The following is a 14,259-nucleotide window of genomic DNA, read 5'->3' on the forward strand; positions in this document are numbered from 1 at the left end:
CACAGAAATCGCTTGTCACAAGGTTCTGCTCTTACATGCTCAGTGCATCAGAATGTCACTTGAGACAGTGAATTTGTTGATWAATTATTCCTCACTGTAATGCAAAATAGATTAGTAATTAATGTTCGTTACGTCACTGAGGTGAGAGAGCAATAATGTGATCATGGAGATCTGATCACACCAACAGTGAGATCCATGTAGAATTAAATGAATATAAACTGTCACACTTCGCCTTAACCTCATCTTCCATCTGGATTTAACAATTTTCATTTGGCAAACAATTAATAAAAAAGTAGTAATTTACTACTATTTTATTTCTAATGCTCTTTTGATATTGCTTATTTACTTACCTGGATTTTTCTGTCCAAGCTGCATTTATAGGAAACAGATTYACTGGCAAAGCAGTCCAAGCAATAATTTTTCCTCTGTGCCAACTTGTTTCTTATCTTTTTGGCAAGACACAAAAGARAGAAGTAAAATGATCAGAAACTTGGGATTTAGCCTGGGCAAAAGGGCTGTTAACTTTATCCGGGTTTGCAATTTATTGGTACACTTTTATTTGGTATAAAAATAYATTTAGGTAGCAAAGCAACAATGTTCCCCACGTTCTCCTGAATTCATGTTCACTTTGCTGTTGATGAACAGACAATTGTTTGGAAAGTTTTTAATATAATTATAACCCATTAAAATCACTATGCTCACACTCACCCAAATGATAAGKAAATATTTAATCACTGTCATGGACTAACAAACTATGGCCGTAGCACTGTAACAAGAGAAGGATACCAGAGCTTGGATTTCATTCAAGATGTGAGGCAGCAARCAAAATGAATGTTTAATCTCATGAAAAAAAGCAAAAGTGTGGTGCATTTAGTAAGAAAGATTTGCTCTTCATTTCCTTCTTCATTGAATTTTCACTGGTATTCTTTTTAATTGTTGGAGTTGCAAACAGCAATCCCAAAACAAACCACAAAAACATTCAGCCCAGTGTAGACATCTGCAGTTATTTAGCATAAAAAGGTTGAGGCTGCCAAAAATTTTAAAGTCCATGCTTAGTACACCTTTTTGTTGTAAAATGAGATTTATTTGCTGTATTTGAAAATTTAGCTTCCACAATAATGYACAAATGCAGTTTTCTTCTCAGAAAGCCCTGCTATAACTATTCCAAAGACTCCCAAGTCACACAGAGCCTGTGAGGTTCACCTGGGAGAACATTTGCTTAGAGGAGCAGCATTAACTAAAACCCTGAATTCACCAGGTGCCTTCTGCCCTTTGGAACACTCAAAGCTTGGATGTGGATGTGCAAGTATCTATGGAAAGCATGGAGTTAATAATAGCAACTTGATTTTAATATGCAAAATTTAATTGATTATAATTAAAGCTTCCAGGAGARTGCCAGTAGATTTTGAGCCTTTTCTAGCAGCCTCTGCCACACTGAAATAAACAAATTTAATATCGCCCTATAACATTATTCCATGTTTTTATGCTGTATGAGTCCTCCTGATATTTATCCYATGATTGTTGATAGAAGTTTTCAGTAGGAGCTTAAGCAGCTCCCTTTTGGCCAGTTTGTCTATGCCCCATCCTCTCTGGATGTGCTGCAGAGGGCTCATCYACATTAAAGTTGCCCAATTCCTTGAGGGAATTAGTTATGATCCACTYAGTCTTTAGCCACTTACTTATTTTGGCCAAGGCTCATCTGTAGCTAATCACCCATATMCATCCCTGTCCTGCAGCTCAGTAAAAATCTCATTTCAAGTGCTACCGACACTTGTAAAAAAATGATGTGTGGCCATTTTAAGGAATGGTAAACATGGGACCAACTGCTTTGGCAAGGGGCAGTGACCATTTTCCACACAGTCTTCCACTTGATGGCTTCTTATGGCTTTTTTTTTTTTTTTTTTCCCTCAGGCTTAAGTTTATATGCTACTTTACAAATAAGATTAAATTGTGCTCCTTACAAAATTTTGGCATAAATCTCTGCACACTTATTATTATATTTATTATAATTTTGCTTTAAAATGGAACCCATTGCACAAAATAAAAGCACTTAAATTTAAAAAACAAAAGCACTTAAATTAAAAATAAAAAAAAAAAACTCTAACAAATAAACAGCCTGACAGTAACTTATTTTCCCCTTTTTTTCCATCACTGAAGATAAAGACAATGCTGATAAGAAATAGTACCTGCAACTGTCCCAGGAAAAATTCCCCGTAGTACAGCCATACCCAGGTAGCGCATCACATTGCTGGCTTTATTACAAACTGAAGGACAATTATGGCATCACTAAATAGCCTGGGAACCCTGGGATGCTGCACCTGAGTAAGTAACTTTTTAAAAACTGATACACTTGTTTTAGCAGGATCTGGATCTCTCATCCTAACTTTCTAAAGAAGTCTTAGGAGTATCTTTTGAAATTGCATAACGTTAAACCAACTTATTTCTACTTTACGTGGTTTTGTCTCCTTATTCTTGTCATGTTTAGCTGTACTTTAATTTCCTGCTGCATTTCTTGTGATGGCTTTCAGATGCTGCTAGATTTTTTCAGCTGTAATAAGTATCTCACTGTTCTTCAGAAAACTCATTTGGATGAACTTAGCAATCGCAATGTCTGTGGCAGGTGGGTGTAATCTTTGATTTGAGTAAAAATATAAGAAGAGCTGATTGCATTAAACAAATTGCCTATCTGCCTCTTGGACCTTGTTGGGGCACCTGTGTCTCATCCTATTTTAGGGCAGCATCGGCCTTCCTTCTTTTCTCCCCCAAATTTTGAAGGGTTCTGTGCTGCTCTGCTCACTGAGTAGGGAGTGTAAWATGGCAGGATTCCTTGTGCCCTAAGAACGGAAGGTGGAGTCAAGCAGAAGATGTGAGTGACTAAACTCAAGCCTGTGCTCATTCTAAGCCTTCCTGTCCTGCTGAGTTAGTTGGAGATCTCCACAGCTAACTATTTCTTTTATGGGAGTGCTTRAGCAGATGAGAAAGAGTTGAAGATGCAAATCCTCTTTCCCAAAACCAGTGCTGTGATTTTTAAAATGAGCTGGCTATGGGATTTGATTTTATTTTTGTACTCTATAAAGTGCAAGTAAAGCAGAGGGTTAAACAATTATCAGAGGAAACTTGTTTTCCAGATGAATTTTTTACATGTGTCAGTAGTCAAAGTGTGTGTATATAAAGCCTGTGTGTCATGCCCACAGTGTAATAGGCACAAAAAGTATCAAACCATTTTCTTTTGAGGGAGAAACTTTTAAGCAATTTGAGTTCTAGTTTTTATTGGTRTGAAATCTAAAATTAGTGAAGGTCTACAAGAAAACAGTTTGGGGTTTTTTTTTTTTTTCCCACTCATGGTAGAAAACAGCAAGACAACACTGAAGGAGAGGTAAGCTACTTCCTTGAATAAGTGGAGTTAACTTCTTCATGTTTTCCTGAGCTCTCTTTTGTCCCATCWGTTGCCTTAAGTTTAGAACATAAGTCTTAGAACTTAGTCTTAAGTTCAGCAAACCATTCAACCAAGACTTCCTGCTGGTGTTTGGGATGTAATGTGTCTCTGCAGGCCAGCTTTTAGGTGTTTTATGCAAAGGAAAAACCCAAACCTGGGCGATTGGAACTTCTGGCAGATAAAAACAGGCTCAGCAGATGCAAAGGKTTGGAGCAGCCCCTAAAACTGAGGGTTGGTAGTGGAAGCTTCTGTACTYAGCTGTAGGGACCTTGTACCTCTGTGGAGGTTTTGACTCAAACCTGTGAATGTGAGCTGGCAAGGGCAGTTCTGTAGGATAGTGGGCAATTGTTATATACTCTGAGAGACACCCCTCTATATTACTTGGAAATAGAGATTATATGTAATTCTTCTTTCCAGGAACTTTTAATGTGCTTGGCCAGGTACCAAATTAGTGCTGCAATGGTTTCTGGGAGCTGTKGGTTTGGGTTCTTTGACACTTAAAACCACTTCACTTGCTCAGATGCCTTAAGTCTGGATTGTGCTGAAATCATTATGTACACATGCTGCAAGACTGTATTAATGTGTATTTCCATCTAATGAAAGGAATACTATTCCCTCTAATAAACTCCRTCCTGTTAAAGGATTTACCTTTGTATTTTATACCTCTTTATTGAGCTGCTTTCTCTTTCACTAGCTCCCAAGGAAACAGGAATATTCCAGGTCAGTGGGACAACTTCCGTGTGGAGGTTCTGCTTGTATATATTTACTTACTAAATACATAGACCTGTTWGTTGTAGCATTCGAGATTCTGCAAATGTTTCTTTTATTTGCACAGTGTCTTTGAAATAAATGTACTTTATTTGAAGAGGTAAATATGCCTTGGCTGGGGGTGTGGAGCTGAGGCTGAGGTGTGTGCTGGGGGCTGCTTCTGGCATTGGCCAGAGGTAAGAAATCCATAGATGGGCCTGGAACACTGGCTTCGCCACCTGGCTGAGGAACCACAGTAAGAGTTACTTTTTTTTACCAAACCAGTTCACCAAAGAACAATTCCTTCAAGGCAGCTTGAAACATAACATTTTAATTCCAGATTGTGCAGGGTTTAATTCCAGWGTCTATCCCTTTGGTGGTGGTGGTGGGGGTGTCCTCACCGTGCCCTGGCTTTTCTAGGCTACCAAAATTGAGAATACCCTGCCCACTTTTGCAGCAAGCTCCCTGGAGAGAGTGAAACCCTGAAATGCGTGGTTTAATGTCTATTTATTTTTTAAAGCCCTCTTCCACGCGGTGGCACTGGTGAGCTGAGCACAGGGTGTGCTGCTCCCGGCGCTGCTCTGGCTGTTTTCTGGTGGTGCCTGCAGGGTGCAGCTTCTGCCCACGCAACTCTTCCGTGGCTTGCCTGGGAACGTTCAASTATAGGCGGAATATTTATGGAATAATAGAAAACAACTCATTGGTTTTTAATTTGCATGGGTGAGTGATTGGCACAGAGAGCGTTTTTTTACTTGAAGTGAAGAGAAAAATCTACAGAAATAGAAAATCCTACAGAATTTTGGGGCAGTGCTCTTCCCTTTTTGTGTGCAATGGTAGTGGAGCGGGGCTGAAGAAACTGTAAGTTCATGAATTAAAGAGGAGGACCTAGAGGTGTGATTTCTAACCCTTTCCAGGCATTTCTGTGAACTCTGATCATTCAATGCTGTGCCCTTAAAAGAGTTAAGCAAGGCTAACTGCAAGAGCACTCTGTTTGTGTGGGRTAATGTTTAGATTCCAGTTTTCTAAATTGAATTAGCACCGCTTCTAAAACTACAGATGACTTGGGTGACCTGGCTCTTCACTTAATGTAAGAAGAAATGTAAGCGAACATAACGTGTCATGCACAAAGCTCCCAGATGTGTGTGCTTGCTCTCTGTCAATCCAGGTTTTGGGTGCCCATATTAAAATGATTTGTGCTCTGGAAACACTCCAAAAGTCACATTTGAGGACTGAGCACTGCTCAGGATTCCTCTCTCCTCTCCTCTCTGCGAGGCTATACAGGTCTTTGTTGGCTGTGAAGACCCAAAGCTCTTATTTTAAATGCTTAATATGGGTGTTTTGGTGCATACCAAGGAATACAGAAAGGTCTGAAATGACCCAAGGCCCTGATTTCCTTGAATGATAGAAGGGCAAAATGTGATTGATCTATGRTGTATTGGGTGATGGCACAAAATCKGTCAAAAAAGGTGAGTTTGGAACTCTTCAAATCCATTGTTGAAATACTGCTTGTGATTGCTTAGCTGTGTATGTGACATTTTGAAAGAGCTGTTTAGTGGTTACTTGGGCTTCTTTTGACTCAGTATGTTAATTTAAAGAGGGATTTTCAAGTAAAAGAAGCAAAAGCAAGACAATGATTCATAAAGCTTCTCCAACAGAAGGCAAAGCTCAGGGTGCCTCCAAGTTTCTGGAGGTGCCAAGGTCCAAGTAGTGGAGAAAGACAGGAGATGTTTGCTTGACCACAACTTGTCAATCATTAAAGCATCTTGACCACTGAATAATTTTTATTTTTTTTCTGAGCAACTCAAGGAAAAAAAACTTTGAAACTTTGTTAAGAGTTGGATGTTGATGAAGTCTGAACTTGTAGCAATGCTGAGTGTGGTGGACAGCACACTTGAAATAAAACAGCAGCCTTGCAGCTTAAAGTCCTGTGGAGCATAGCTGTTCCCCTTTGGCATGATGCTTTGCATTTTTCTCCTCAATTTCAAAGCAAAACTATAAATAGGAGTTGGGAACTGTGTGGATGTGGTGATTGATATGGGATTTTTTTTTGCTATTCTCACCCACATGCCTTATAAAGGAGGTCTAAGCTTAAGAGCCAATGATGGAGCAGTTTGTCAACCCATGCCATGTCCTTGATCCGTTTCCAATGTGTTTGGCTCCATCCTCTTGCTGTGACAAATGTCACTGGTTTCAGCCAGGCTGGGTCAAGCCCTTTGTATGGAACTKTTAAATTTTACCATGAATGCAAATGCTTATTTCTTCAAAATGACTYCTTGGAATTCCTAAATGTTTGCATTAATTTTTTTTTTTTTTGCTTGTGAAAAAGTCTGTATTGTTTTTTGGGCTATGTAATAAGAGCTACACCTTGATATAGGTTTTTCTGGTGAGAGGAGATACCACATTTAAAATGAAGGATGAAAACAGCAATAAAAAATTTCTGAGGATGATAAAAATATGATTTATAGTCAGGACCCAGTTATAAATCCCATCAGCACTTACTACAGCTATACTTACACGTTGCTCCCTTGTTGAAAGAAWGATTAGTAAAGAATTCAGAATGTGGTGTTTAATTCCTACAGCTCCCTGCACAAGTTGCAACTGGCTTGACAAATGCCASTGTTAGTAAATGTAGTAGAARAATAGTGGTATGTATTTTTATTAATGAGGGTGTCTTCCATTTAAAGCTAAGTATAGTGAGCCCTGTTTTGGGGTCTGAAATGTGCAGAACATGTAGAATTTTTATAGGGTTATRGTACCTGCTCCCAGTGACATGTATTTGCTCTACAGCTTGTAACAGTTCAGTGATTCAGCTGCAATCTCTGATTTATTTTATTGTTTCATAAYTTTATACTGTGTGTTTGGCCTTGATTTTATAACAGGTGTTGTCTTAAGAGCATCCCAAACGTGATCTTTATAAATTGTTTGTAGGTTTTATTGTGGTGGGTGTAAAGAGCTTCTGAAGGAAACCAGAAGTTTCTCTGTGGTACACCCTGATTTTTAGCTGTATCACTGRATAGATTTTTATCAATAACTCCCAGCATATTATTCCCAGGACAGGTGATACTCTGTCCTAATGGTTTCAGAGATTTCACCACAGTTCTGAAAGAAACACCTATTAATAAATGATTTTTAGCTGTTGCTGCTGTTTTCAGGATTCTAAAATGATAGTGTATACAGGCAAGTAGAAACACAAAGTCAGGGCAGCAATATCCAGTGTATGATTAACTGTGGGGTCCTTGCTGAATCTTCTCTGTGGCATTTTGCCTTTAGGGTTATACCTATTTTCCAATTCCAAGCAATTGATGAGTAATTTCTATTTGTGAAATCCTCAATCTGATGTAATTCTGCCTCTGCCATGAGCAACAAAAAAAAATCTTTCATCTGTAAATCTTATATTTTCTTTCTGAACCAGCTTTRGTGTGACACTTTTGAGAGCAGTGTCACGTGGTCAGCTGGACTAGCACTAGCAATTTCTTCTACAACAGGGGATACCATGCAAGATGCTGATGGGCACCAGTAAACTCACAACCTCTAAGGAGGCTGTGCAAAAAAAAAGCAATGCCAAGAAAAATCATCGCTTCTTGTGCTCTGCAAAGGATGTTGATTTGCCATCCCACAAAATTCTGAGGCCAGGGTTGATTTTTTGACTCTGGGAACAATTTGAAGCCTTTGAGGTTTGTGAGCCTCTCGCCCTGAGTGGCTGAGCTGGAATAAAACCCAATTTCTTGGCTGACTTTGCAAGGTTTGGGGATTGTTGGCTTCTGCATTGGGATCCCTGGCCAGGGCTGGCCCTGAACGCCAGTGGCCTTGGTTACATGCAAGGGAGAATATGCTTTTGAGGATTGCAGTAAAATTCTGCTCAGCGTGCTTTTGTGGTAATTTGGTGTGTGTTCAGCACCTGCCTTTAACTGGGTGGGTGTTAACTGAGGCTTCCTGGAGAGAGTTTCCATTCTGTGACCARATAATTGCCCATGGTACCCCCTAGACTGTCCCTTGGAGCTTGGCATGGCCATGCTGCAATTCCTGAATTCCTGAGGGGAGCCCACCTGTAACCTCTGGCTTGTGTTGCTGTTGGCAGAACGAAGGGGTGGGATACTCTGCATGCCCACTTGTGCTGGTTTTGTCTGGGACAGAGTGGGCTCAGCACTGAGCAAATGTCAGAGCAAAGCCTTGCACTGATGTATTCCCTCATTCAGGGAAATGTGAAAGTCTTGGTTCCAAATGTAGGAGCATACAAATGTAGGAGCACAAATGTTTGAGGGAAGGAAAACCAAGGATTAGTGTGCACACACATACCATAACTGTGCCTCCAAATGGAGTTAATTATGGACGTGCTTCCTCAGCCCTCCTTGCTCCCCACAGGTTTTCCTTGACTAAATGAATTGTGAATCCTGTTCCTGTTGTCCAAGTTAACTGGAGTGAAACCTGCCCTAAGTAATACTGGGGGGAAGTTTCAGCTGTAATTTTTTATGATGATCATTGCCATTTAACATCATTAAACTCAGTTATCACAATTAAGTTTGCTCTAGGGTTTTTCTTGGTGCTTTTATTAGATGTTTTATTTAGTTGATTCTTCAATTCCTGAATATAGAGTTTTAATGTTCCTGGTTTTGTCAACCTTCAAAAAAAACCTTCAGCGTAAAACACATGATTTTTGAGAGCTTCCCAAATCAGAGAAACAGCTTTCTTGATTTCATAATGAAGAGTCTGGAGTTGTTAGTGATTAAACTAATGAGCTGTATAATTATAGCACAGGTTGACGTGCAGAGGTTTTGCAAACCATTCCTCCCCATTTGCTGTAAAGCCAGTGCCTTCTGCCCTGCTACTCCAGAGACTCTTTCCAGGCAGGAATTGATTACATTTGCAAAATTTTCTTGTAAAATCTTTTTCCTTGTAAATATATTCTTTCCACACATTCAGTGCTGATTCAGTTAGAAACAGTTTTGCATTTAGAGGAAACTTTTTCCCTTGTTCCAGGTAGAGCCTTTCTCCCAGGTCCCAGACTGGATCTGGTAAGCAAAATCTCTGTATAACTATTGCCATCATCATGATTCCCGGTCTCCAATCCTTGTTGTCTCTGGATCATGGCAAACAGATGGTGTTCAAATTTTATTTGAATATCTGACTGCRTTGGAAATGAGGCAAAATGAATTCAGCCATCACTAATAGTAATAATGCCAAACYCTCAGGAAGTTTCTTTCTTCTTCTGCTTTTCCATGGTCTTCTTTATAACTCTGTTACACAACCGTTTTAACTAGCCAATGGTTTTGGAGGTGCATCTGCAAAATTTTTTTGTTTTGTGAGCTGAATCATGATGATCATGGTTATTGTGCACACAAGTCTCCCTTTAGGTCTGTCCCTCTTGTAGGTGTGTACAGAAATTGGATTTAATGCAGGAAAAAGAATCTTCATAGAGTTACTGTTCTAGCTAGATAAATGAAGCATTTTAATTGCATTTATAATTTGAGCCAAACCAGTATTGTGTTAGTTACTGTTTTCCTTACAGCAGTAAACAGCAACAACCACAGGCATTGGGCTTTGTTTGATCTAATTTTTGGGAAAAATGGTTTAGCAATCACTGCTAAATAGCTGGCTGATACTTGCATATCATCCAGGTTCAACTGTACATTTGCCTTTCACAGGGCAGACTTGCAAACATGATCTGGCACCCAAACAGGCCTGTGCTAGACTAAAATTATTCATGTATAGTTGGATAAGTAAACAAATAAGGAATTTGGAGACTTTCAACATTATTGAATACTTTAAATTTGGTATCTGCCCTTTWAACTTGGAACCACTTGGACTGGTCTTGAAATCAGGCTTTTAGGCTTCAAACAGCATTTATTTGTTTCTAGGTTTGGTATTTGTGATTAATTAATCGAATTCATGAGCTCAGAACARTCTTAAGAGGGGGAAGCTCTTTTCCAGGGTAATGGACATATCCAGGCAAACTTTGCTGCTAGTGTAATGCCCCTGCAGTGTTGATCTATATGGCACTGATGGTTCTGTCCTGCTATTCAGGACAGTATTATTATTGTTTCCTTGATGTCTCAAAATACCAGAAAAGGTATGTGAGCCCTTAAACAGGAACAAGTGCTTTTGTGRAGGGTGACGTGAGGTGAAAAGGGGAAGTGGCAGCTCAGGGGCTGTGCCGGCTACTGAGCTGTGGAGCATAGAAAATGCTYTAAATATCAGATGTGTAAGTTGAAATTGCCTCAAGGCAGCTTAATCTTATAGGGGAGGAATTGGCATGGTGCATAAACCAAGCAGAAATGGGCCTTGGCAGCYGCAGAGCAGCAGGGGCAGCTCCGGGACAAGTTGTTCCGAACACTTTATCGCTTGTAGGAGCTCACGCTTGCTGCACTGCTGACCTGGGCAACGTTTCTCCTGGTTTGATCTCAGCTTGATATCCCTCCTTGTGCTTTATCCCTGCCTGAGTCAGATTTCCAGGGAAATCCTCCTTGCTGCCTGGGACTTACAGTGCTAGGGAGCGCTGCAAAACCACCCTGGGCTGGTGCAGAAGGTGGCAGAAGCAGCCTTAGAGCTGAAAAGAGGAARTAAACAGTGTCATGGAAATAATGCTTTCTCAAATGCAGGTCATTCCCTGCCTCTTTTGGTCATGGGGTGGGCAGGTTCTGTATCAACTCAATGTTTAAATCCACTTGGGCAGTTTGGTGCCTCAGGACTCATTTCTGCTCAGCAATTGCTCCATGCTGGGACATTGTGGAGAGGTTATTGGGGCAGAATTAAAAGCTTTTTTGTTGCTCCTCTGGATGGTTTTTGGCACTGGGAAAACCTGTAGCTCTTGCAAAATGTTCAGCATCCCTGAACACTATCATAACATCAGACCTCACTGGATTTTGGCTTGAGGCTTGCATCCGGAAGTATTAAAATGGTTGTGTTACACAGGAATGTTACCCTCGATATAAATTTCCATATAAAAACCTCTGCTTGTTGTTTCTCCATGTATTCCCCCATTTGTCACACCCTTATTTCTTTTTATTGCTATTTCTGCTTGGCAAACACCCCTGTGGTCCTAGCTACATGTCAGCCTTTGAGGGAGCTCCTGCAGGGCAACGAGGCTTTGAAAATTAACAAAAATTAATATTTTAGGCTTCCCATGGGCTCTTTAAGGCTTGTGTGCCTGGTGAAGGAAATATGTGAGCAAAGGGTTGAGGGTGATGTGAGGGGAACCCTGCCGACTTCTCCCAGTGCCAGGGTGGCCACAGCTGTAGCTTTTCCCTGTGGGATGGGGCACCCTGTCCCTTTCCGTGTACTTTCCTGGTGCTGCTGTGCTGGGTGGGATGGCATTCACACCTCAAAAGCCTCCTGAGCTCTGCGCTGGCGAAGGGCTGTGTGGTTGTTGGCTCCAGCCTCGGCGCTGCAGGGCATGATTTCAACCATGTCTATGGAGACCAATTTTCAACATCAAAACAAACCAGCGTAAGTGGAATTTATATTACCTTTTAAAAACGCAAGTCAACAGAGCTGAGGGCTCTGCTTCGAGGAAGCCTCTTGGGTTGGTTCAGGGAATTACTACAAATATTTTATGTCCTTTTGGAGACTCCAGGCAACCTCAGGAAGCATCTGCCGAAGACAGCTGTTGAAATACTCCAGGTTAAATAGCTGATCAGAGGGACCTGTGGTGTGGGACAGCAGCCCCCCATCACCACACACCCTCCACTGCTTGAGAGCAGTGTCTAGTTTTCAAATCCAGGCTGATTATTTTAAATTTCTTGAAAGTCTTTTTTTCCCCTGAAGTGTTTTCATTTTGGGTGGTGGTGGTCAGGAGTAATCAGACCAAAAGCTTTGACCCTGGGTGTCTGAATGTGTGCAAATTTGAGTGATCCCTGAGRCAAAGAAATACTCTGCTGTGCAGAGAGAAAAAACATCCCGGCAGCAGCATAACAGTAGTGGAAGGGTTAAATTCAAATAAGAAGATGCTGTGGTGGARTATGAGTTGTGATGCTGCCCAAAGCCCATGGAAGAGGCAGAATAAAGATGGGCTGGGGGTGYTCCAGCAGACTCTGAAATGGGCTTGAACACTCAGTGCTCAAATTGGAAACAATCTCGTGAAGTCAGTAATAGAGTCTAAAAACTGGAATCTGGAAATTTTATGAGTATGTTTTGTTTTTTCCTGAGCTGGTTAATGCTTATCCCAGTCTGGGGAAGAGAAACATCCCAAGCTACTGGACTTAACATTTGCAAATAACCCRGGATTTTGGCCTAGGTACAAGCATCAAATTATGACAAGATGAGTAGTGACTTAAGTGCTTTCTTTTGTGCCAACAAGCTGCCAGCTTAGAGACATGTTTCCATTACCTGGGTACCTGCAGGCAGGTGGATTTGAGTGGATCCTCATTTTTTTTATGTATCATACACCTGTAACAGGTATCTGTGATTAGTTCTTCAGGAGAGTTTTATTTGTGTCTTTGATTGTCATGTTAGTGTGGTGTCTCCAGCTTTTCTTTACGTTTATATGAAAGCAGTCTTTGTGCAAAGTGGAGCTTCGCAGGAATGTCACTGGGGTCTCTTAACTTCTGGCACCCCAGAAATTGGGAGTAACAAATTTTTAAACCAAGTAAMGAAACATATTCTTGCAAAATGTTTACTTTTGTTAGAGCTGGGGGACTTTCAGCCTGTTATGGTTGATTACCCATGAAATTTTGGTGCTTTATTGGAGGTATTCACAGTATAATTCAGATCTTCCCTCCTCAGCATACCAGAGCAGAGGCAGAAATCTCCTGACCCCATTAAAGTTTCATGTTAYTATTTTGATCCTCGTGATTTGGTTTTTAGTACAAAATCACAGGCCTTGCAGGGAGTGCTTGGCGTGTTGGTTCATGTTTTACTCAACCTACCTACCTCTGCCAGCTTGTAGAGATCTCCTGAAACAAAACACCCTTACTACATATTGGGGGCAAAATTGTCTGAAACCAGGTTTTGTTTTAGGATGAGAAAGTAACAAATGAGAATCTCTCAAAGGATCAATTCATGCCTAATAAGTGTGTCCAGAAATGGCTTTCCTGGGAACACCATTATCTGCAGTGATCTGGTTCCTGCTGCCTTCCCCCAGGCAGTGCCTTTAAACTGGGCAGAAGAGAATTTTTTCTGCCTTGAAGGTGACTTTTTTTGCGAACATTTGCATCTGGGTGAGTTGGCTTTGATGCTGTTGTGGCCACTGCTGAGCTGAGTGTGATACTTGGGAAATGAACCTGGYGCTGGCAGCAACCACACAAAAACCTCACTAATTCAGGTGATGGATKCAGCACCAACATGCTCTGTGCAGGCTGCCTCCCTTCTTCCTTTTGGTGGGATTTCCAGGTTTTGGGCATTTGGCATCATAACAGACAGTGCTGACAGCAGAGCTCCTGGCCAGAATGTGGAACAGCTTWGGAGCTGCCAATGGCAAACTTGAAATGCTTTCCCTATGCCCRTGGGTGCCAGGGGAACAACTCCTGTCCAGGACAGCCACGTATTTAATGGCTCTTGGGAGGCTTTCCTGTGAATGTGTGCACTTAAATCTCAGCCTGGTCTGGGCTTTAACATTCCCAGAATCCTGCTGTAAGAAGTGGACAGGACCCAAGCTCCAAGCTGTGTTTATGCTGTAGTGCATTTATACAAGTGTGCAAAGGTTCAGCTTCATTCCTTGCTCCGTTCCCCAGTTATTCCTGATGCTGGATTAGCTTTCTGGAGTTGTGGTTTCCTTTCTGAATGGACTGCCATAACCCTGACACTCTCCTGGGAGGCAGTGSTCAATCCGGAGGCCTTTGCCGTTCAAATAAAGCTGGGATAGCTTYCTACATGTGCATCACTTTGCATTTRTCCCCTTTAGTTTTATTTGGCATTTCCTACTCAATACTCAGAGCACTGTAAGGACTCTGTTTTCCAGAGGATGCTCATCTTTACCTGAACAACTGTATATTACTAGGAAAATGTTCTGTTCCCCTTCTTTAATCCACTTCTTACTGTGAGGCAGGTCGTTTGATTCCTTGCCTGCAAGAGCAGCTCTGGCACAGTGCTGTCATGCCAAATTCCTCCAGGAATGCAACAGAAAGTTTCACTTTTCCTTTTTT

This window comes from Malurus melanocephalus, unplaced genomic scaffold, assembly GCF_030028575.1.
Source record: "Malurus melanocephalus ecotype Western Australia unplaced genomic scaffold, MMel_1.1 scaffold_13, whole genome shotgun sequence".
In the NCBI taxonomy this organism is placed as follows: domain Eukaryota; kingdom Metazoa; phylum Chordata; class Aves; order Passeriformes; family Maluridae; genus Malurus; species Malurus melanocephalus.